The 25,277-nt window shown below is 41.9% G+C and overlaps 1 protein-coding gene across 2 annotated transcripts in view; it reads left to right on the top strand.

Annotated features, from left to right (window-relative positions):
* The first annotated feature begins 13,517 nt into the window (after positions 1-13,517).
* Positions 13,518-25,277, top strand: part of MTUS1 (microtubule associated scaffold protein 1) — a 152,055-nt gene continuing 140,295 nt past the window's right edge. Inside the window, exon 1 of one of the 2 annotated variants that reach the window (XR_009246265.1) lies at positions 13,518-14,226. The gene's annotated coding sequence lies outside the window, so the exon portion shown is untranslated. The remainder of the gene's footprint in view (positions 14,227-25,277) is intronic. The other variant, XM_004597821.4, reaches the window with a different exon arrangement.

Below are 25,277 nucleotides of genomic sequence, written 5' to 3'. Positions count from 1 at the left end.
AGCCCTCTTCCAAATCAAAGATGGAGCTCCCAGTGAAACTGTTGGACATATCTAGACAATGGGATGCTGGACTGTCTGAGATTGTCTGTACCAGCAATGTTGGGGCACACTTAAATAACAGACTGATAGAAATATGCCTGCTTATAAAAGACTATGCTTTTGTAATAATATGGGGAAAAGTCAGTCAGGGGGTGGGATTTTGTTGGGGAGGTATCTCAGACTCTACAGAATTGTACCATAAAATTCAAAATTCAAAATAAAATTTCAAAAAAAAAGCGGTGGATTAGACCATCTGTTTCCTGGGAAACTAAATTGCAGTTGTGTTATTCTTTTAGTATTTCGTTCCTGAGGATTCTCATTTTATTCTGAAAGGGAGCAGTTTGGTTTTGCCTGAAAATTAGAATTATGAGGGCCCAGAGTGGTGGTTAAGCACAGAGTCAGGGAAGGAGAAAAGAGTTGAATCTCTCTCTCTCTCTCTCTCTCTCTCTCTCTCTCTCTCTTTGTGTGTGTGTGTGTGTGTGTGTGTGTGTGTGTGTGTAGTGGGGGAGGCAGAATGAAATGGCTCTCTTTTCTAAGGATTATTTATTTACTTGAAAGGCAGAGTTACAAAGAGAGAGAGAGAGAATGCTGATTTACTGTCCAAATGGCTGCAACATCTAGGGCTGGGCTGGACTGAAGAAAAGAGCTAGGAACTCCACTTGGTTCTTCCATGCACGTGACAAGGGCCCAAGCACCTGGAACCATCATCTACTGCTTCCCCAGGTGCAGTTGAGACTGGAATGGGATGCCAGTGGCTTTCCTGAACTGGCACCCTTATGGGATGCCAGCTTTGTAGGTGGTAGCTTACCTGACTGTGCCAGAATGCTGGTCTCTGGGCTCTCTGCATAACCCCAGAAGCTTCATTATCTCGTTATTACCTTCCAAGAGATATTTTTTAAGAGCAGTTTTAAAATCATCACAAAACTAAGAGGAAGATGTAGAGATTTTCCAATATGTCCCCTGTCCCCAATTATGTCTGTTTCTCTTTACTAACACCCCTCATTACTATTTTCATCCCTAAAAAACTTTCTCAGGGTATAATTCTATTTTCTTCTTTCAAATTGTTTGATAATTTATTGTTTTAACATAGACTCCTCTGGAGATTTTCAGTTCCTTTTTTTGGTCAAGATCTATTTATTTGTATTGGAAAGGCAGATATACAGAGATAAGGAGAGACAGAGAGAAAGATCTTTCATCAGCTGGTTCACTCTTCAAGTGGCCACAACAGCTGCAGCTGAGCCATTCTGAAGCCAGGAGCCTCTTCTTGGTCTCCCATGTGAGTGCAGGGTCCCAAAGCTTTGGGCCGTCCTCAACTGCTTTCCCAGGCCACAAGCAGGGAGCTGAACATGAAGTGGAGAAGGCATGATAGGAACTAGCACCCATATGGGATCCTGGTACATGCAAGGTTAGGGTTCAGCCACTGGGCCATCTCCATCTCACCTGGTTCTCTCTCTCTCTCTCTGTCTCTCTCTCTCTCTCTCATACACACACACACACACATCCTAAAGAAATAAATGGGTATAGAAAAGGGACATGAAGCTCAGAATTTGTGGGCCACTACAGGAATTAGTGAATAGAAGTCATCTTAGCTTGTCTTAAGAAAGGCATTGTCAGTGTGGATAGTTAGCATGTAGTATGTTATCTGACTACTCTGCCTCGGTTTCTTCATTTGTTGAATGAATAATTAAAATAGGACTCAATACATTCTGTTGTTTTTAAAATAAAATAAACTACATTTGAAGCAGGCATTTAGCATAATGGTTAAAATGCTGTTTGCGAGCACCAGCATTGTGGCATAGTGACTAAAACCACTGCCTGAAACTCTGGTATCCTGTATGGGCATATGGGTACCAGTGCATGTGCCAGCTGCTACACTTGTGATCATGATCCCTGCCAATGCATTTGGGAAAGTAGGGAAAGATAGTCCAAGCACGGGAGACTTAGAAGTTGCTTCTGGCTGCTGGCTTCAGCCTGCCTCAGGCCTGGCTATAGCAAATATCTGGTGTGTGAATCAGGGGTGGCAGATTCTCTTTCTCTTGTGAATGAATAAATAGATCTTAATAAAAATAAAGAAAAAGAAAAAAAAGAAATCCAGTTGGAATACCTGTATCCCCATATGTGAGTGCCCAGATTCAAGTACCAATTCCAGTTTTACCTCCACCTTCCTGCTAACACTTACTGTGGGGTCAGAAGGTAATCACTGAAATACTTGGGTTCCTGCCACCCACACAGAACCTCTGGATTCAGCGCATGCTCCCGCCTTGGGCCTGGCCCAGCCCGGGCTTTTGTAGGCGTTTGGGGAATGAATCAATGAACAAAACATCTCTGCTTGTTTCTCTCTCACTGCCTTTCAAATAAAATGAATAAATTAATAAGTCAATAAAGTAAAGATAATATGTTTTTAAAAAGTGAATACATGTGAAAGCAGTTGGAGTGTCTGACACATAGCAGGTGTTCTATTATTGTCATAATTGTCCATATTTTCTTTTAAAAAATAAGCCTAATGAGCATTGTCACATCATTTATACCAATTGAAATCATTTTTCAATCTTGATCGATAGTCATATGTTTCTACATAATTCTGTAATATGATCCAAGCTGCTTTGATTTACTTTATTTCAAACAAACATATCCACATACAAGAGTCCTTCCAAGAGTGTGGAAAATGCAATTAAAATACAAGAAACTTAAAAAAATATTTATTTTTACTGGAAAGATTTCTAGAGAGAAGGATATACAGAAAGATCTTCAATCTCTGGTTCATTCCCCAAGTAGTCACAATGGCTGGAGCTCAGCCAATCCGAAGTCATGAGCCAGGAGCTTCTTCTAGGTCTTCCACACCGGTGCAGCGTCCCAAGGTTTTGGGCTGTCATCGACTGCTTTCCCAGGCCATAAGCAGGGAATTGGAAGAGAAATGGAGCAGCTGGGACACAAACCAGTACCCTTATGGGATCCTGGCGCATTAAGGTGAGGACTTTAGCCATTAGCTATAATGCTTGGCCCAAGTTTATCTTTTTTGAAAAAATTAATCTATTTATTTTTATTTGAAAGGCAGATTTACAAAGAGAGAGACAAAGAATGAGAGACAGAGAGAGAGAGAGTGAGAGAGAGTTCTTCCATCTGCTGAAGCTTCCCCTGATCTCCCACATAGGTACAGGGCTCCAAGGACTTGAGCCAGAATCTTCTGCTGCTTTCCTAGGTCACAAGCAAGGAGCAGGATTGGAAATAGAGCAGCCAGGACATAAGTGGAGTCCATATTGGATCAAATATTATAGGAGGAGGACTAGCCTGATATGCTCTATAGTTATGGCCCCCAAATAAGTTTGCCTTTAAATTCTACTTTCTATAAACTTCTTGAGATATTAACATGTTACCTCTTATACATTAATGGTATATGGTAATATAATATGGTTTGCTTAAACATTAAATATTGTTGGACTATGAAACTGTTTCCCCATACATTTAATACTTCAAAAAATATTGCTATCTAAGTTAATCTTCCTCTCTCAGGGAAAAGGAGCAAGTTATGGATCAAAAAACACGTTTCAGAAACACTTCATTATCAAGAAAGACTTGTCAAAATTGGTTTTAAATTTTTAAGTCTCTCCAAGTTTGTTATGTCTGTATAGGAATCCTCATAGATTCTTATACACTTACCTTAATTTTAATTTTTAAAAAACAAACTTTAAAAATCTTTGAGAGGCAGATCTGGCTGAATGAGTCAGAGAGAAGGAGAGAGAGAGCGCTCTTATCTACTGATTCACTTCCCAAAAATCCTGTGACCCCAGCCAGAAACCTTATTCTGGTCTCCCATGTGGGAGACCTGGCAGCCAATTTCTTTAGCTATCACCTGCTGCCTTCAAGTGTGTGAATTAAAAGTTAGGATAAAGAACTGGGGGCTGGTATTGAACCCAGGCACTCTGAGGTGGAACCAGTATCAATGTTGGCACAGCCACCTGCTTTTAAAATTATGAGTTTAGCAATACAATGTTAAGTCTGATTTTATCTACTGTAAACTTTCTGACAATTCATCAAGTAGAAAGTGGTTATGGACTTGCATCACCATTTATTTCCCCATAAATTTTGGATGGAAAGGTATTATCAGGTTATATCTATCTATCTATCTATCTATCTATCTATCTATCTATCTAATATAAATAGATATGCCTATTTATACTAGAAAATTATTCTATAATATTACATGAAACCTAAAAAACTTCACATTCAATTAATTCCTCTTATTTTTGGCAATCCCCTCAATTTTCTTAAACAATTAGAAGTGCACATTTTCTACATATGGGATAAGTGAGCCACTCTTCAGTCTTGTGTGTGTGTGTTTTTAAAGCTTTTACTTTTTGATACAGCTGGAATTTATTGTAGTGCTTGGCCTCGTGGATTTATGTATCTAAGTTGATTTCCTTCCAATCTATTACCGAACTATTTGGAAGATAATCTTTTAAAGATGTTCTCCTCTACTTTATGCATTTTATTGTTAGAGGTCAAATTCTTACTTCAAATTACAATAACCTCACACTATTTGATTTTTATCATTTTTGCATTGTGTTCAGTTTTACAAATCTGCTGAGTCCATTCTTATTATCTATGAAAATGCTTTCATATTGTCATCACTTATTTTTCTTTCCAAATTAAGAAGTGCTTTTATTTATTTGAAAGGCACAGTGAAGAGAGAGGAGAGTGAACGTGGTGTTGTGACTTAGTGAGTTAAGCTACGGCATACAACTCTGATTCAAGTGCCAGTTGCTTCACTTTTAATTCAGCTCCCACTTCTGGCTTTGTCCTGGCCCAACTCTGGCTGTTGTAGCTTTTTGGAAAGGGAGCCAGTGAGTAAAAGATCTCTCTCCTGTTTCTGTCACTTTTCCTTTTAAATAAATAAATAAACCTTTAGAGAGAGAAAGACATAGAGACAGAACTAGTGAGCTTGAGCCTCCTCTTGCTGGTCCATTCCTCAATGGCTATAATGGTTGGTCCAAGATAAATTTAGGAGCCCAGACTCCTCCCAGATCTTTGACATGGGTGGCAGGAACCTAAACACTTGAGTCAAGTTTCCCTGCAGGAGGCTGGGCCAGAAATGGAGCAGTTATATGGGAAACCAGCATCTGAAGCAGCAGTTTAACTTGCTGTGCCACAATGTTAGCTCCACCATTTGTGTTTTTCCATTATTAATTCTCACAGGGGTTTTATTAGCTACCAGCATAAATCTATATTTTTTTAAAAAGCAATATTTTATTTAGGGTCTCTGAAAAAGAATATAGTCTAGTTATTCACGCTTTTCAAACTTTCATTGAAATTCAGTCATTTTCAAGAAAACAAAGAATTAAATTTAATTTCATTTCCAAATTAAATTTATTACTAGGTACTTATGCATTTGTTGATATGGTAAATTTTGTATTTCTGGTGCTATAAAATATTTCTTTGATTCTCTTGAAACTTAAATATGCACCTGTATTAGTTAGCTTTTCCTTATTATTACAACTATCTTAGAGAAATCACTCAAGCAGGAGTCTATTTTAACTGTTTTAGAGGTTCCCTGTACGAGTTTAAGTGGCCCCACTGGGCTGGTGTCTGAGAAGGTCCAAGTAGAGACTCAGGGAGGTGCTCAGTCTCAGGATGCATGTGGCGTCTCTAAAGAGCCACCTGATTCAGTGAAGGGGTTCCATCCCAGGAACCTAACTCCACATAATCACTGCTCAAGGGTTCTCTCTTCAGACACCACTGTTGGAGTAAGTCTCCACTCTCAGTACATTCACCATTAACAAGACTAAGGGGATCAAAGCCCCTAAAACATGGGCTTTTGTGGGGACATCCAAACCTGTAACCAAATTACAGCAGCAGTTAGGCAAGTTGTAAAATGAATTAAAATGCATTTACATTCTGTTTGTTACCGGTGTTGGTAGGAGTATTGTCATTGTATTTCTGTTTTTAAAGTAAAGTGGCTCAAGTGTTTCTGAATCTAATATTAGTTTAGTAAGACATTTTTGAAAGATTTATTTATTTTTATTGGAAAGGCAGATTTATAGAGAAAGAGAGAGATAGAGAGTAAGATCTTCCATCTACTGTTTCACTATGCAACGGCCAGAGCTGAAGTTATCCAAAGCCAGGAGCCTGGAGCTTTCTCTGGGTCTCCAACATGGGTGCAGACTCCCAAGGCTTTGGGCCGTCCTTGACTGCTTTCCCAGGCTACAAGCAGGGAGCTGGATAGGAAATGGAGCACTTGGGACATGAACTGGTGCCCTATTTGATCCTGATACATGCAAGGAAAGGATGTAGCCACTGAGCCATCTCTGGGCACCAGGCTCAAGAGATTTGCTTTTTTTAAATAACAGATTTTTATGATTATTTGGAACAAAAATGTGGTATTTTATTCTTGAGCTGCTTAGGTCATCTTTCCCAGGCATATTAACTGGGAAAGCAGTGCAACCAGGACACAAATCAGAACTGCAGCATTATGGAATGTCAGTGATACAGGTAACAACTTTTTGCAACCATAGTATTGGCTCTTCAATTTTTTTTAATAGATGGGGGAGTACAAGTCTAAAGATTATATAGGCCTCTGGTTTACTCACTTGGTTCAGATGGCATGGCGTGAAAGCCTGAAACGAGGAAGGATGGTAGACCTGGGTAAATTTGAGGGAGTAATGTTTTGGAAGGATGAATCTTTCTGTCATCTCAATTTGAAGAACAACAGGAAAGGAAATCAATGTTATTGGTACTTCCAAGTATGAGATAGTATACAAAACATAAATACATTATATTTTATCCTTAAAATGAGCCCATGAGCTTTAAAGGACTCACTGCATAAGGGGAACTCTGGGATCCGGACTGATCAACTCAATTCAGAACTACATGTCAAAATCAGATCTTCCAACTCCAATTTCCATACTTAGTTTCTGGGTGCTATTAGTTCATGGAAATTTCGTGTTTTACTCTCCTGTTTAATATTTATAGAGAACCAGTTTTTAAATTTGTGAGAATTAATTATAAACGTATAGACACTCAAAAAGAAGTTGAGAAACATTTTTATTAAAATAGATAAATCATTAGTGGTGTTAAGTTACTGTTCTGGATTAAATTAACCACTGGACTTACTGTTTTAGATGTCCAAAGATAAGACTGTCTTATTTTCAGGCAATTAATTATGTGCTAATTTACAATGCTGGCACAAGTAATGTAATTTAGATAAACATGGTGCTAATTCAGATTCACTGTAGGGATTAAATTATGATAAAAACATTTTCAGTGGCTGTTTGCTGAATTACCTGATTTTAGAAGAGAATATGCTGAGGAAGGCTTATGCAACAGCACAACCATGTCCATTTAGTTTGTGGCTGTTCTTAGGTCATTTTGACTTAGAAACATTTGTTAGACCTTAGTGCATTTTGGATCACCCAATGGCATGGCACTTACAAGCGAAGAGGATTTCAGAGTCAACCATGAATTGGGAACCATGCATCAACACCAAAAATTGCACATGTAATGAATCAAAGGCAGTTGTTTGACGAGTCCTGCATTCCAGCTCAGCCCCAGCGAATCCCCTGAGCCCACCGGACTTGTGGGTGCTTTGCTCTCACTCCAGGTGATGGCTGATCTATTTACAGGTGAAGGCTGGTTCCGTAAGTCACAGGGCTTACATTTGGTTAAAAGAACAAGGCAAACAGCATACATTAAAAGCAAATTTCAAGAGTCTAGGTAGACTGTGAAGTTTCAAAGGTATGAGACCTCAAAGCTACAGACTTACTATTAATATTTTTTTTCATGAAGCTGTAAATACTTTGAAATCGAAAACATATCCTGTTTTTAAGGGAAGACTCCATTTGATTGGAGCAAAGCCCAACCAAGGCCAAGTGTGGCACAGTTATGATTCATTGTCAAGAGTGGATTACACAGACCAGTCGCTTCTTTAGTCATGACATTTTAAGCACTCAAAATAAACATTTTCAAAGCAGTTGCGTAACAAACTGGTGATGCTATATTTTTCTTAATTTTTTCCTAATATGAAGCCACAGCAGAATTACAGAACTTGTTTGTGTGTGAACTAAAATAAATTTGGTATCATGCTATTTAGGACAATTCCTTCTAAGAACTCTAAAAATGGAATAAAAGCGCCTGGAGGCACCTCGCACTGTGTAGGGAGATGAAAGAGTTTCTACAATGTTCTGTTGTCATTTTGTTAGAGAAAGTTCTATTTCCTCCCTATTGCTACTGCCTCTCATTTCTTGAGATACTTTATTTACAAGTGTGCAGACTTCTACCTGAGAATACTCCTACTCTGATTGTCTCCGGGCTGAAACACTCAGTAGGGAGCGCAAGTCTCCAGGCTGACTGAACAGAACAGCTTATCAGGAACCCAAGAGTTACTAATAAATAAGTCAAAGCAAGCCAGTACTCTCATGCTCTTTTGTTCTTGCGATGTGATCATTGTTCTGATGGGTCAGTTTGTGACTTGACTGCATCTGTCTGTCTTGGAGATTCAAGAATTCAAACTCATTTGGCTCTTTGTAATGTACATTTGCTATCCACAAACAATATGAAAGAGTTGTCAACTGTACAACAAAACTACAGTCCTCTTTGGTCCCTGTCAAAGTTGGCAACAATTTGTGGACACCTATCTGATGTCATGATAAGTACAAAATTTTTGGAATGTCTTATAAAGCCACTTCATCTGCTTCTGAGTCAAAGGATTTGTGGAAATGTTAGGATTTTGCCCTGAGCCCAACTAATTTCCAGAAGGATCTCTGGGGCTCCAAACACAAAAGAAAGATAAGGAAATAGAAATGTTAGTGACTTGATTTGATCAGTTTACCCTGTATACATATGCTGAAATATTGTACTATACCCCATAAAAATGTATACATATTAGATGTTAATCAACCATTGTGAAGAAAAACAGTTTTAAAGAGATATATCTTTCAAGAGGTATATGAAAGAGTGATTGACTATCGCAACGTGACAGCCAGTCTTTGATCTTAGGCTGTTGCGAAGGTGGGATGCTATTAGCCTGTTCCCTCACTGAGTGAGTGAATACCTTTCTCCAGTTGTATTATGCCACTTTTGGTTTTTAATAAAAGCTATTATGAAAAATCGTCATAAAAATTTCCTTAGGGTGTTTTGACATTGTATATGTTTTTCCATTCAGCAGTCAAACTGAAAAGTGCAAGACTGAAATTTTTTTAGAATTCATTACTAGAGTAAGTTTTGCTTCTCTTGATGATCCCTTGGACCCCTTTGAAAATGTCAACCATGTAAGCAATTGGGGCACTTGGCTTACAGGAAGCCCTGTGTTTTTATTTGTTGCTCAGCAGTGTGTGTGGGTGTTTCTTAATCCTATGCTTTTCCTTGCATCGAATTTTATATTGAAACATTTACATTTCTAAATTTGGTTTTAATGTATCGTACTTGTCTTTTAGAGTTGTTAAAATCCCTTTTCAATGAAGTAGTGGTATAAATACATAAAAATAAGTAACAGACTAAATAGGAACTTGGATTGGGAACAAAGTAAAATGATTCCATGAAATTCCCATGGCGTTATTTTCTCACCACTCAAGTCAATATACTGGAGTTGCCCCTCTTGGGATGTATTTTTTTCCCATTTCTGATTAAACATGACCTGGGAAAGTTAGCTTTAAACTCTTCTCTAGGGAGGTATCAGTGATCCTACAGTACTGAGGAATTTGCTGGTTCATCATTTTTACTATACTCACAGAGTGTTCGTTCATGCTTCAAATATGAAAGTCTTCTTTTTTTTTTTTTAACATGAACAGGGAAAAAGGGGCCGAGATTTGCTCTTCTCTTCCATTCATGCATGAGAAGGCTGATCATTTATTTTATTTATAAGTTAAATTAGTAGACAAAAGAATTTAATTATTCCTATTTGCAAACTTCAAGTGGTGAAAAGTTTTGTATAGCAGGATGGGAACTTCCAAAATCCTGAAACTATGTCCATCAAAACTTTTCAAAATCCAAAAACCTCTATTAAAAAGTTTCTCTTCTGGGGCCCGGCAGCATGGCCTAGCGGCTAGAGTCCTCGCCTTGAAAGCCCCAGGATCCCATATGGGCGCCGGTTCTAATCCCGGCAGCTCCACTTCCCATCCAGCTCCCTGCTTGTGGCCTGGGAAAGCAGTCCAGGACGGCCCAATGCATTGGGACCCTGCACCCACGTGGGAGACCCGGAAGAGGTTCCAGGTTCCCGGCATCGGATCGGCGCGCACCGGCCCGTTGCGGCTCACTTGGGGAGTGAATCATCGGACGGAAGATCTTCCTCTCTGTCTCTCCTTCTCTCTGTGTATATCTGGCTGTAATAAAAATGAATAAATCTTTAAAAAAGAAAAAGTTTCTCTTCTGATGCTCTTCCAGCTCTTCAGTTCCCCTCCCGAGACATAACCAAGGTTTACACTAATACTTTATGTAGTTCTTGAAAAAGTTTGTGGAGGGCCCAGTCCGAGGGCTCAGTGGCTAAATCCTTGCCTTGCAAATGCTGGGATCCCATATGGGCACCAGTTCTTGTCATGGTTGCTCTACTTTCCATTCAGCTCCCTGCTAATAGCCTAGGAAAGCAGTGGAAGATACCCCAAAGCCTTGGGACCATGAGCCCATGTGGGAGACACTGAAGAAACTCCTCGATCCTGGCTTTCGATCGGCTTAGTCCCACCCATTACAGTCATTTGAGGAGTGAACCAGTGGATAGAAGATCTTTCTCTCCACATCCCTTTTTTCTGTGAATCTGCCTTTCCAATAAAAATAAATAACTCTTTAAAAAAGTTTGTGGAAATGTGGCATTATTTGTTTTAAAAAATTACAACAGCCATAACAATTTTTTAATAATGTGCATTTTCTTTCTTTTTGTTTTTTTTTTTTTTAAAGATTTTATTATTATTGGAAAGCCGGATATACAGAGAGGAGGAGAGACAGAGAGGAAGATCTTCCATCCGATGTTTCACTCCCCAAGTGAGCCACAACGGGCCGGTGCGCCGCCCATCCGATGCCGGGAACCAGGAACCTCTTCCGGGTCTCCCATGCGGGTGCAGGGTCCCAAAGCTTTGGGCCGTCCTCTCCTGCTTTCCCAGGCCACAAGCAGGGAGCTGGATGGGAAGCAGAGCTGCTGGGATTAGAACCGGCACCCATATGGGATCCCGGGGCTTTCAAGGCGAGGACTCTAGCCGCTAGGCCACGTCGCCGGGCCCCATTTTCTTTTTTTTTTAAAGATTTATTTTATTATTATCACAAAGTCAGATACACAGAGAGGAGGAGAGACAGAGAGGAAGATCTTCTGTCTGATGATTCACTCCCCAAGTGACCACAACGGGCTGGTGCTGTGCCAATCCGAAGCCAGGATCCAGGAACTTCTTCCAGGTCTCTCATGCGGATGCAGGGTCACAAGGCTTTGGGCAGTCATCCACTGCTTTCCCAGGCCACAAGCAGGGAGCTGGATGGGAAGTGGAGCTGTGTGGGGGTTAGAACTGGCGCCTGTATAGGATCCTGGTGCGTTCAAGGCAAGGACTTTAACTGCAAGGTGACCGTACTGGGCCTAATAATGTGCATTTTCAATGAGCTTTTGAAAACCCCTCATTTGTATACATACATATAACTTCCCTGACTTAATAGGAACTGCAGCTTATGCTTAGATAAATGTTTTGTATTTTACAAAAAGTTTATATATGATTTATCTTGATATAATTTCAAAATACAAACTGGTTTGTTTTTATATTTTGTTTTTAAGCCTTAATAGAATCTCATTTTACGATTGCTAAGTTCTCATTAAAGAAGAAAAGAGTATCCAAAGGGCCCCAAGCTTATGTGGAGTTGATGGCCCGTAATAATGTTTCTGGAGTTTGCAGCAGGTCAGCATTAAAGTTCAGAGATCAAGAACATGGCAACATGCCCAAAAGTAAGATGGAAAGAAAAAACCAAGAGGCCTCATTTCAAGAATATTTGTCTTGAGTGTCCCTGAGGATGTCCCTGGAAGACAACTTCTGTTTTTATGTGGATGCGATTAGAAGCTAAGCTTCAGATTTCCCAAGGCCCACAAAAGTAGCTCTAACTACTTTGCAGAATACGTTTCTTGCTTTTTTTTCCCTTCTCATCTGTCCCATAGAAAAATGAAGTAAAACAGGTTTTATATTTATAGATAGAAGGAAGCCACACAATAGGACTGTCAGGGATTGGACCAAATCATGGGTCACAGGAAGGTTATGCAGATTAAATGATATGTTAACATGAGAAATATTCTACTTTGGGAGAAGGCATGCTGCTAATTAGCATAATTATCTCGTGACTTACAGAAACAATGTCCGCGGTGCTTTTCATTTTGTTTGGATTGTGTGTATGCTTTTGCATAAGGGAGAATCATCCAGTGATGTTTAAAGTTGAATCTTCTCAAATTAATCACATGCCTTTTATTGAAGTCATAGATCTTGCTTCTTCCGGGTCTGTCCTTACTGCAGGGACTTCAAAAGCAAGCTAGAGATGTCACTGCATGATGGAATAAAAAGATGAGCAATTGAGGCCTGCTGGGTTATTTGCTCCTTCACCAATCATGTGTCCTTCCTTGGTAAGTCACTTGACCCTCCTGAGTTTCAGCTTCCTCACCTGAGTGATACCTGGCTCTGGCCTTGGGGGTCACTGTACTGCGCCAAGGCTGTACAAGTGGAGATGACAACGCACCTTGTAGTTGAGGTAATATTCCTGGTACAAAAAACTAGAGAATGCAACATCCTCAGATGGGTACTCACAAACTCCTCTCCTGTCAAAAGCTTTATCCTTTGCATAATTAAGATACATAATGTATTTTTCAATATTTTGGACTCAAGTAGTTTGCCAGTTAATGGTTCAGTGATGGCATATCTCTCACAGGTGGGAAATTGTCTTTGGAAAAGAGAAAGAAAGATGGATTCCCAATGAAACTGTTATATATATCTTGACAACAGGATGCTGGACTCTGATGTTGTCTGTACCTGCAATGTCAAGATGCAGTTAAACAGCAGAATGATACACTTATGAAATGTTTTGGAAGGACTATAATATTATAATAATATGGGGGAAATCACTTGGGGGAAGGAATTTGCAGAGGGGGTAAGAGAAATCCCAGAGCCTATGGGATTTTATTATAAAATAAAAAATAAAATAAAGCGGGGGAAAAAAGAAGGAAAGTAGAGTAGGGGTATCATCATGGCTCTGGAAAAAACTTGCTTAGTTCAGCAAAAAGCCAAAAGGTAGTCTGTTTAGAGAAAAGTGGGTCGGGCTTCATCCTGCTTTCTGCTTTGAAGATGTAACAGCTGTGGTGCTCACTTCTTAAACTTTTAAAAGACGTTACAAGTAAACCTCTTGAAGCGCGAAAACACTGCCAGTCGCATGCTCCAGGCGACAATCACGGCCGGTTCCTTAACAAGCCTCTGCCCTGATTAATTCTCTAATCTTTCCACCCCTGTCTGCCTGGCCCTCACTCCGGGGAAAGCCAGAGGGAGCCTGAAAGAACAAGGGTGGCCACAGGGAAGCAGGGAGCGGATCCCCGACCTGGTTTGGGGTCCCAGCATTAGGGTAGCGCGGGGGAACACGGATAGTCTGCGAACGTGGGGCTAGATCAGGTGCGCGTGCCGCAGCTACAACACCGGTGGCAACAGGTGCAGCTCGGTCCTGGGCTCCCGCCTGGGGATGGGGCGGGTCCGTACTTAGCCCGGGAGCGCGCGGGGTTTCGGGATTGGAACCCGGGAGCGCTAGGAAGAAGCGAGCGGGGTTCTGCGAGACCCTCCCCAGAAGATAGCCCCTCGCACGTCTGTCAAGTTCCTCCCGGCGCAGCTCGGTTGGACTCCGCCTCTGGCCGTGTAGCCCGGCCACGAGTCGCTGGAGCCGACTATTCCGAAGGGGCCACAACAGCTTTTTTATTTACAAGTTTTCACAACTCCCCGCCCAGGCTCCACCCTCTGGCGGCCCGGGAGGCGGGGAACCTGGTGTTCCTGGACCCAGGTTCGCTCCTGGCAGCCACCGCGGGGCTGCGGGTGGGGTGCGGACCGAGTTGCGCGCCCGCAGGTACAGACACCGCCCAGACGACCTCCCCGGGGTGGCCTGGAGCGCGCACGTCAAGGTCGGAAGTGTGCACCGGGCCCCGAGCGCTCGCCTTGCTGCTTTGCGTCCTGGCTCCCGGGAGAGCTCCGAGCTGGCTCGGAGGCGTTGCGGGTAAGTGCGGAGTAGGAGCAGGTCTCGCTGCCCGGTGAGGACGTGGTGGCCAAGACTGGCACTTGGCGAGGGGATGAGCTTTGGGCGTGGGGGCGGGTACCTCCCCTCCTTTTCTTTCCCGGAGGGGTGCCTGGGCGCCAAGTCAGCGGAGACTGTAGGCAGGCGGCGGCCGCAGAACGAGGCAGGTCTCACGTGGGGTTCGAGGCAGGTCTCACGTGGGGTTAGCGCCGCTCCTGCGGAAGGGACGAATGCAGACCAGCGGCTGTCACCTTGAAAGTGACCGGAGGGGCTCCCCGGGAGCTCTCGACCGGAAGCCGCCCATCCGGCGCTGGATGACCCTCCGGGGCCCGGCGGCTTCAGCCTGGTAGCTGGGTTCTGCACTCGAGCTGGGCTCCGCAGAAGCAATCTGGGCCAAGTTGGAGGTGGTAATTGCCGCAGTTCACCCAGGCCTCCTGCCCCGAGCGCCCTTCCTGCGGGTCGCCGGAGCTGTCTGAGGACACCTCCTGGGCTACTCCGATGAGTAAACCTAAGCGTTTACTTACTTTAAGCGGACCTCTGTGCCCTTTTCCAGACTCCTCTTGCCTCTTAAGTTACTTTCCAAGTAGGAATGAAGCGGTTCAATCATTTAGCTTACGATTTTTCTTTACCGGTCAGTGCTGCAGGAAAGGAAACCAGGTGGTACCGTTTGTTTTGAATTAGTCTTAGCAAGGCACGGGGAGAGGGCTAGAACCCGTCCGGCGGTGCCAGGTGAATGGAATCCAATCAACGTCATTCTAAATCACTGCGCCTGCGGCCAGGGGAGTCGTGGTGCCCAGCAGTGGGTGCTGTGGAGAAGAGAGGCAATGTAGCAGGAAAGGCAATAAAAAGGAAATGAAAGGAATCTCTCTCAGGGAATTTGTGACCTCTTCAAGGAGTCTAAACACACCCACATAACAGAGTTAGTGTTATGTAGTGCGTAACTCTAAGGGGAACTGCGAAATGGGAATTGCATTTCTATAGACAGAATTTTTTTTTTCCCCAGGGAGGTTTAGGGCAGGTGGTGATGAACAGTTTCAGTGGAAACATTGATGCTCTATTTGTACAGTGCAGAAAAGGTTTCAATGGATGTTTTCTTACATACCACATTTCATAAGGAATGCTGTACAAAGTAAAGATTAGAATCACCTTGTTAACCCTTAAAAAAAATTCCTTAGGAGTGCAGTTCAGTTTCACATCAGGTAGAGTTTTTATGGAACTGGCACAAACTTTTCCCACCTATTCTTTTAAAAACCAAGTCTATGTTGAGGAAATCCTACATGCTGCAAGACCTGCGCTTTTAAATTATCAATAAACTCAAGGATGTGTTTTGGATATTTTTGAAAACTGCAGTGTTTGATAAATTTCATATGGTATTTACTGAAAATGGAAGAAACTCAACCTCATGCAGTTCTTAGACTTAATCATTTTGAAAGATTATCAGTTGCTGACCCTCTTCTGTTAGCCATATCTTGATTTTAAAAGAAAAGCATGCTTGCCATAGCAAATTGGTAGATTCAGGAAAAGTTGATCATTTCATCAATGATTATTAGCTACTGTTTTACTGATTATGCTTTTTAAAAAAATAAAACATTATTATTATTATTGGAAAAGAAGGCATACACAGAGAAGATAGAAAGATCCTTTATCCTCTGGTTCACTCCTCAAGCAGCCCTGATGGCCAGAGCTGAGGCATTCCAAAGCCAGAAGCCAGGAGTTTTTTCTGGGTCTCCCATTCGGTTGCAGGGTCCCAAGGCTTTGGGGCCATCCTTGACTGCTTTCCAAGGTCACAGGCGGGGAGCTGGATGGGAAGTAGAGCAGTCAGGATTAGAACCTGCGGCCATATGGGATTCCAGCACGCTTAAGGGGAGGACTTCAGCCGCTAGGCTATACTTGTATCAGTTTGCTTAACTACTTTCTTGTGGTTCAACTTCTCATTTGTTTCCAGTTGCTGCTACTAAGTATGCAGTTGCAACAAATAACCTCTGGAGCCATTTATGGAATGATTTGCATAGCATAGAGTGCTTGAAATAGGGTTGATGGTTCAAGACTCATTTGCTACAGTGGCCATTTGCTTTCTAAATAGTGTTTAGCTGAAGCTTTCTCCTACCTGTGCTGAGTGTTTGTGTTCCTGCAGTCTTGTCAGCATAATCATCCTTAACAAGAAAAACTTGACTTTTACTAGGTTTGTACATGATCCATCTTACCTCAGTATTTAAATTCTGATTCTCTGATTACAAGAATGAACTCCAAAAAATCTAGATACTTCTTTTTTTCCATTCCCTTTTAATTGAATGTTGTGTTAGATTAATTTTAAGAGCCCTTTAGGGGTTAAAAGTGAACTTTTACTATTCGTATTTCAGATATTTCCTGGTCTATCTTGTCTTTGCCTTAAAAATGGCTTGACTTACAGAAGTACTATCATGTCGCTCAATTTGTTGACTTTCTCAAAAGGGAAAAATTTTCCCCTGTTTATTATTTGAAAGGCAGATGGAAGAAAATGGACTGAAATCTTTCATGTACTACTTTACTCCTGCAATAGCCAGGACTGGATGAGGCCAAAGCTGGGAACTGGAAACTCGCTGAGTCTCCCACAAGAATGGCAGAGACCCACATGTTTGACCCACATCTGCTGCCTCCTCTGGGAGCAGGAAGCTGGATCAGAAGCTGAAGAGCTGGGGCTCTCATCAGGCATAGTGATGTGTGGTACAGACACCCCAAGTGCAGACTTAACCACTGTAACACACTTGGCCCTCAAGAGAATGCCTAATACCTCTTAAGTTGTAACTTAAGAACTCTAAGTGACTTTTAAAAGGACCTCTGTGAGATTCTGAGTTAGGTGATTTCCATCTATTAACAGAATTTCTGTGTTCTTGCATAGATATAGATAACTTGTAGGGCCTGGCACAGTGGCCTAGTGGCTAGTCCTTGCCTTGCATGCTCTGGGATCCCATTTGGGTGCTGGTTTGCATTGTGGCTGCTTCGCTTCCCTTCCAGCTCCATGCTTTTGACCTGGGAAAGCAGTCGAGGACAGACCAAAATCTTGGGACCCTGCACCTGCGTGGGAGACCTGGAAGAAGCTCCTGGCTCCTGGCTTCAGCTCAGCTGAGCTCTGTAGTTGCAGCCACTTCGAGAATGAGCCAGTGGATGGAGGATCTTTCTGTCTCCTCTGTAAATCTGACTTTCCAGTAAAAAAATAAAAATCTTTCAAAAAAAATCATTGTAATTGGAATAAGCCATCAGGAATAGCAATTCTTTAAAATTAAGGCACAGGTTTGTTTTAAAGATTTGTTTTTATTGGAAAGGCAGATTTACAGAAAGGAGGAGAAATGGAGAGGAAACTCTCCCCTTGCTGGTTCGCTCCCCAGGTGGCTGCAGTTGCCGCAGCTAAGCTGATCAGGATCCAGGAGTTTCTGCATCTCCCATGTGGGTGGGTGCAGGTCCCAAGGCTTTGGGCCATCCTCTTCTGCCTTCCCAGGCCTCGAGCAGGAGCTGGATGGGAAGTGAATGGGTGCTTATAGGGGTTGCCAGTGCTTGGAGGTGGAGGGTTAGCTTGTTCAGTTATCATGCTGGCCCGGGCAGAAAATTTTGAATCCCAAGAAGTGAATGTCTTTCAAAGTTTTTGTTCTGGTATAAACGCGAATGAGGCCTAAAATGAGTTATTTTCAGTTGTTCATTTGTAGAGTTATTATTTCTCCAGATTGCTGTTTTTATAATCCTTGTTAGTTTCATACTGAATTATTTTTATTAGACAAAAGTATATGTAGTTTAGCATTCTTGCCCCTTTCCAACCTATTCTTTGATGCCATTATTTGGTGAGTAGGCATTGAGGTGCAGCAGGTGAAGCCAGTACTGGTGACACCCATATCAGAGTGCTGGTTTGAGTACTGGCTACTCTGCTTCTGATGTGGCTGCCCATAAAGGTACCTGGGAAGCATAAGGTGACGGCTCAAGTCACTGGGTTCCTGTCACCCATGTGGGCAATATGGATGGAGTTTCTGACTTTGCCCTGGCCAGCCATTGATCATCAAGGACACTTGAGGAGTGAATTGGCCAGTGGAAGAGCTCTTCATCTCTCTGTCTCACTATGTCTCTGCCTTTCAACCTGGTGCATCTTTATAGAAATGTGCTTGTTTGAAGGGGAGCTGATAAAAGGCTTCCTGGTGTGACAAAGTCAATTTTCTATGTCCTGTGGCAGCGTAAATACACCATGAAGACTTTTAAAGGCCCCATGAGTGAGAATCCCAAGGTTCCAAGAGTAATAAACCACAGGCCCTTAATTGAATCGGGAGGGTGACTTTCAGGGTCTGTGTCTTTGGGGCACTTAAGCGTGCTGCTGAGCTTTCCCTGGTGCCCAGGAGAAGGTGGCCAGCTAGCTGGCGGGTCCTGGGGCCTCAGTGGATGTGGGTTGCTGAAGAGTTACGCACCAGGGAGGAAAGGTGAGTGATCCCACCCTGCAGGAACAGGGCTGGGTCTGGGATGGTCTGATCCACGGCCAGCTTGCCATCTGCCTCAGCACTCCAGGAATGGAGTGTGAATAGTGGTTTTTCCTGCTAAAGGTTTTTTCCTCAACCAAATTTTATACAAAATTGGTGTGATCATTTTTTTAATGATCTCAGTGTTTGAAATCAGGCAGTTACTTCTCTTTTATGTGGGTGGTTTTCCATGGCCTTCTGTTTAATTTGGCTCAAGATGGAAAAATTTAAAAAAAGTTTGATGGGGGGGATGACTGATTAGGGAGTTGATTTTTAGCATGTGAGTAGATAAAAAAAAAGCCACATTTTTTACATACCGTAAGCTAATTTGCAAGTTGTGATTTTCCTGATAATCTGGATTTGCATAATCAAGGAAGGCGGGGTTTACCCATCCAATTCTGAGTGTAAACAGTGTTGAACATAGAAGTGTTCCAAGTGAATAGCTTTGGAGTACTTCAGAAGCGCATGTTTGCATAGAAATCTTACTACAAAATGACCATGTTCCTTAAAGCTAGCAAAATTTCTTTAGACTTCAGGCCTACATTGAAGAGTTATATAAATAAAAAGCATTCATTTATGAGTAAACTACATTTAAATCTTGCCAGCATGCCCATATCTGAATTAAGAATGTTCCTTTTTTTTTTTTTAAAGATAATTACTATTGATTTGCAAAACTAAGTAAAATCGATCTAAGACAGAAAATAGTTGCCATGGGTTTAAGTCGTGAGCTAAGGAAGCAGTATTTTTTGATTCCTTGCTAAAGAATGCTGTCACCCAAATGAGGTGAAGACAGGATAAAGTGAGAAAACTCAAAACTGCTTTCTTTTGATCTCATGAAATTCAAATATTGTCTAGCACTTTATCTTTAAGAATAGTGATAGCTGATTCCTAGAATACATGGTGTGGGTTGACATTATTGCAACTCATCAATGTTGTAAGTTAAAGAAGCTAAACTCTGATCTCAAAAAGAAATTTTAAATCACCCCTGAAGATACCAAGGGACTTAAGTACAAACAAATTTGAAATGCCCGTATGCTATCCTGAGTTAACTTTGGATGATAATTGACTTTGTTTTTTGTTACTGAAAACTTAACTGTATGTATGTTTTCACTTGGCACACATTAGTTGTGCTTATTTGTGGGGTACCCTGTGTGATTTCAACACCTGCACATAGTATGTAATGATCAGTCACTGGCAGAGCTGCCTGTCACCTTGGACATTGAGAGCATAAAATCCTTTCTACCAGCTGTTTTGAAATGGTCGTTAAGTGTTGTAATCTACATTTTTGCTGCTGTTCAATAGAGGAGTTATCCTGTCCAGCTGTGCCCTGTGCCCATTAACCCAAGGCTCCATTCCTCCCTCCTCCACACCATCTTCCCAGGCTCTGGTAACCACAATTGCATTCTCTACTTAAGAATGTTCTGTGTACACTTCAGGTGCTTGAAAAGTACAAAAACCCACATATTCAGCTGCATTCTAACAAGAAAACTTCTATCTAGAAGTGGCAAAGCCATTTTTAAAAAGCCATTTAGATGACTTTGAAGTCTGAAAGTCCTTCTTTGGCAAGCCTTTTCACTTTGTGCATCAGCCTGGGATCTTTTTGAGCAGTGGGAGAAGGTGCAGTGTAGGTTGGTACGTTCCCCCCACTAGCTGGGAATGACTGAGAGGCAGAGTGGAACGTGCCCCTCAGTAGTGGGACTGTGGCTTGCCAGGGTTCTGGATTCGTGTCCACCAAGGGTTGTGCTCCTGGGCAGGTACAGATCTGATGCTGCTCCTATAGTGCCCACCCAGCCAAGGGAAGGACAGACAGGGAAGGGATCCCATTGAATGGCCTTATTAGCATCTCTGTATTTTACATTTTAAGCTTAATGCACATTAAAGGAAAATAAAGTGTTTGAGGGCCAAACCTTCATGATTACCCTGGTTTTCATAATGAACCAAAGCATTTCAGGGAATTTTATGTCCTAAATTGGACTGAGAAAGGAATCCTTCAGGGAAACATTCACACTTTCCAGAGAAGTAGGTGGGAGAGGTGTTAAAAAAAAAAAATTCTTGTGTAAATAATATACAGTTTAAGTAATATAATGGCAGTATTCGCTGGGTCTTGCGTAGCAGGTTGTTAGCTCATGTTTCATACTGTTTCCCTGTGGTGAAAACTTGGTAAAGTTTAACTTAAGCTTTATTTACCCATATACCAATCTTGGAGGAAAAGTCAACATTTCTTTGCTTGATGGCAGATAAGTAGTTCACCTGAGGTATTTGGCAGTGTTGATTGACAAATGAGAGATTGCGTGTTTCAGCTTTTTGGGGGCCGTTCTTAGTTAACGATATCAAGTGGAAACTGCATGTCCTGTTCAAACACAGTTCTCTTGGCTGGCTTTATGGAACTAAAATAGAAGCCGGTATGGATATAAGCAGTCCAAGAGGTGGCATTCAGACAGACTCGGCCCCTGCCCCCTGTCAAGTTGGCTGACATGCATTTACCAGCAGACTGGTTATAGCAGCCATGGTATAAAGTTAGGCATCTTACAGTACTCGGCCTTAAATGCATGATAGTGCCAAGCTTCCATAGTAGACTTTAATTGAAGTGAGGATTACAAAAATCTCTTTTGGTGATTGAGTGAAGGATGAAAGAAACCAGATTTGGGTTGGGAAGCACGAAGCTATGCCAGGACCTGTTTACCAAGAAAAAAAGCGCTTATGGAATACCATCTAACCACCACCTCTTGAACCAAGTCCTTTGTACATGGTAGATACTTAGGATTGTGGAAAATAAAAGGCATGGATAAAAGCCTTACTGGTAGAATATTATGTTCACTTTCCATCAGTTCAGACTTTGAGCACTTTCTATGGGCCAAAGGCTGAGTAAGGAAGAAGGGCAAAGATACAAAAAGAATTTGGTCCCAGTTTCTGGAGAAGTCAGAATACTCAAACCAGTGTGAAAAGTGTGGGTTGGGAAATGTTAGTGCTTGTGTTGCTAGAAACATTCCCCCAGGTTGTTAACATTGTGGCATCCATTGGAAATGCTGCCTCCTATGTTGACCAGTTAGCTAAAGTTGTATGGACATTCTTGGTTATCTAAAGAATCGTTTAGCACAGCTACACTCCCTCCCAGCCCCACCCCCTCCAAAAGAGCTGGGAAGTAAGGTACTTCATATGACATGCATGGTTTCCCTTAGTTTTTCCTGAACAATCTTCCTTTAACTACCTTCCCCCATTTCTATTTCTTACCTCTTGCAAGCTGCTTGAGAATAGGATTGAAACCTTTTAGTGCTGGTTGTATTTTGTGTTTTTATAATGTGCACCAGATGTTGCTTGGGCTAATTCATCTAGTGCTGTGATAGCATGGGAACTTGAAATTCTTTTTTCAGTTAGTCATGGCTACTAGGAGGTCCTTATAAACCCGAGATAGTAATTTCCTTAACTGCCTTTCTCTGTTTTGTCACCTGACCTCTTGCCCTCCAGGCAGGAGAGCGAAGACAGCTCAGCCTACTTCACCAGGCGCTCTGAAAGCTGCGGAGCTTCCCATTCCTCCTGAGCTGCTGTGCCAACAGAGCCCTTTCTCAGAACATCTGGCATATCCGTGTGCAGATAGTTACAACTAATTCTACTTGTGCTGACGGACCGCATTCCCCATTTGTGCAATCACAGATTGACAGCAGCTCTTCAGACTTGGACTATTTTCTATTCAGAGAAATAGCTGTCTACAACCCCAACAGGAGTGCAGATGGCTTCTCGGTCTAGATCGTTCTTTCTTTCATTCCACATCATAGGCTTTGTTTCAAAATAGTTTGGCATTTCTGTGAGACTTCTTGAGGGGTCAATTGGAAATTGTTTTTTTCTGAATGTTTGGAAAATGTTTGTTTTGGTTTCTGATGTTGCTTCATGTAGAGGGGCTTCCTAGCTTCTTTAATTCCAATATGAAAAGAGTGGATCCAATTGATGCAGGAAGAATGGAAAGAGAAAATGGCATATATTTATATTTCTAAGGAAAATGATTTTATACTGCTGATCCAACTATTTTGTTGAAAAATGCTGGTATAGGTTATTAAAGTGAGCGTTTAAACCTTAACAACTTGTGGGTAGATAATCAGAGGAACATTTTACTGACACAATGGAAGCTGTGTTGATCTTGAATTGTCTACTTTCATCTCCAAACTGTAGCCTTGTTTTTCTTCTGTCTTTCCTCCATTTCACTGAATTTAGAGTAAGAAAATAGAAGTACTTCAACCTTTGGCTAAATTTTGTTTGCTCTGGAAACACTTTGTTACCAAGATTTGGAAAAAAAAAAAAAAAACTAACATATCGACCATTTGGTACAGGAGAGCACAAGGTAAATTTGAGTTCATGTCTGAAATCTTCCTTACTAGCTGCGTGAACCTGGGCAAGAGCTTTATTGTACCTTGGATCCCAGTTGCTTCAAAAGGGGGAATTACTGGTCTCTTAGGGTTATTTGCCTCCGTGCCAGATGTATAAATGATGATCAGTAGGTGTTATTAGCCTGCTCGGGTCCCTTTTTAAACTCTAATTCATTGATGGAGTTTCGTTTCTGGGATGCAGCTTTGGGAGGAGGTGTTGCTTGGATCTGCTGGTGCTTTCTGTCGGGAATTAAATTCTGGACTCGGGAACCTGATAACTCTCCTTCCTCCTTAGAATTGACTCGTCCCAGTAAATGCTCAGGGTGATTTGTACTTGATTTCCAGCATTGTCACCTCTTCATTTTTCATGAGGCTGCTGCTTTGTTGTATTTGAGCTGTAGTTTTAAAAATCAAAGATACTTTCATCTTTGCTCAAGTGTGTTAATTATGTTGCCACTTTGCTATCAGAACATTGCGAAGGCACTTAGAGTTGAGTCATCACTTTGATCAAATGCGCTTGTAGCTTTTAAAGCACTGATATACTCTGTTCTAATTTTTAACTTAGTCCAAAAAAAAATCACATTGAAGTGTTTCATTTGCAAACTACTGCTTTTCATGTATATCAGTCAGAAAGCAATGGAAAATGTTCATCTTTAAGCAAAGTGAGTCACCCCATTTGATTTTGGGCTGCACTTTGTAAATAGGACATTCAGGTTGTTTTCATTTTGTTATCACATCAGCCCTGTTGGGCAAAGGAGTTTGTGAAACCCTTGTGTATGTAGGAAAATTAGGAACTGTTTGTGTAAATGTTTTGCCGTATGATGAAGTCAGTTATGGAATTGGGGTGACTGCCCAAAGCTCTTACCAGTGTCTTCTGGACTCCCAAAGTGATGCTGTTCCTCGACTGCTTTGATTGTTTGCCTTTCAGAGAGCCAATGGGGGAGGAAGAGAGAGAGAGAGACTAATGAGAATGAATGTGAGTGCTCATATTCACTGGTTCATGTTCCCAAATGTTTGCAACAATTAGGGCTGGGAGCCGGAATTCAATCGAGGTCTCCCATGTGGGTGACAGGGACACAGCCTCTTGAGTCATCACTGCTGCATTGTAAGATCTGCTTAAGCAGGAAGCTAGTCAGGAGGTGGAGCTGGGAATTAAATCCAGGCAGTCTGATGTGAGCATTTGTCTCTTTTGTTTTCTTTGACTGATTTTATTTATTTGAAGGAGTTACATAGAGAATAGGAGAGACAAAGACGAAAAACAGATCTCTGTCTACTGCTTCATTCTCCTGTTGGCTGCAATGACTGGGGCTGTGCCAAAGCCGGGAGCTTCATCCGGGTCTCCTATGTGACTAGCAAGGGCCCAAGGACTTGAGCCATCTTCTGTTGCGTTTCCCAGGATATGAGCAGGGAGCTGGATTGGAAGTAGAACAGCCACACCATGCATGTGCCCCTGCTTGGGTATCTTAACCAGTGTTCTAATTCTTAGGCTAAAATACATGGCCCACATGAGCGATTTCAAAGCCAATAGAAGTAATGTTACTGTTGCTAGCATTCCCTACAACAATCATATGAAAATGGATCAGAATCATGCAGTAGTTTGGATGTGTAAAATTTCAAATGGCAGCTTATAATTATGGTTTATTTTTTCCATTTTCTAACCATAGTACATAAAATCAAATGTTAAATGTTTTAAGTGGTGGAAAATTGACAGGGAACATTGTATTATATAGTTCTTTTTTTTTTTTAAGATTTATTTTTATTACAAAGTCAGATATACAGAGAGGAGGAGAGACAGAGAGGAGAATCTTCCGCCTGATGATTCACTGCCCAAGTGAGCTGCAATGGGCCGGTGCTGCGCCGATCCGATGCCGGGAACCTGGAACCTCTTCCGGGTCTCCCACACGGGTGCAGGGTCCCAATGCATTGGGCCGTCCTCTCCTGCTTTCCCAGGCCACAAGCAGGGAGCTGGATGGGAAGTGGAGCTGCCGGGATCAGAACCAGCGCCCATATGGGATCCCGGGGCGTTCAAGGCGAGGACCTAGCCACTAGGCCACGCCGCCGGACCCTATATAGTTCATTTATATAGGACCTTAGTTTTCAGATTGCTTTTTCAAAAAGGCATACATTTTTATAAGAACAATCATTTGCATCTTTTGTAGCTGGTTTTTCATATCAATAGTCCAAAATCTTATATGTGGAATAG

This window comes from Ochotona princeps, chromosome 11 (genome assembly GCF_030435755.1).
Source record: "Ochotona princeps isolate mOchPri1 chromosome 11, mOchPri1.hap1, whole genome shotgun sequence".
Lineage (NCBI taxonomy): Eukaryota > Metazoa > Chordata > Mammalia > Lagomorpha > Ochotonidae > Ochotona > Ochotona princeps.
Note: the sequence above shows the minus strand (reverse complement) of the source record. Positions and strands in the feature narration are given on the sequence as shown.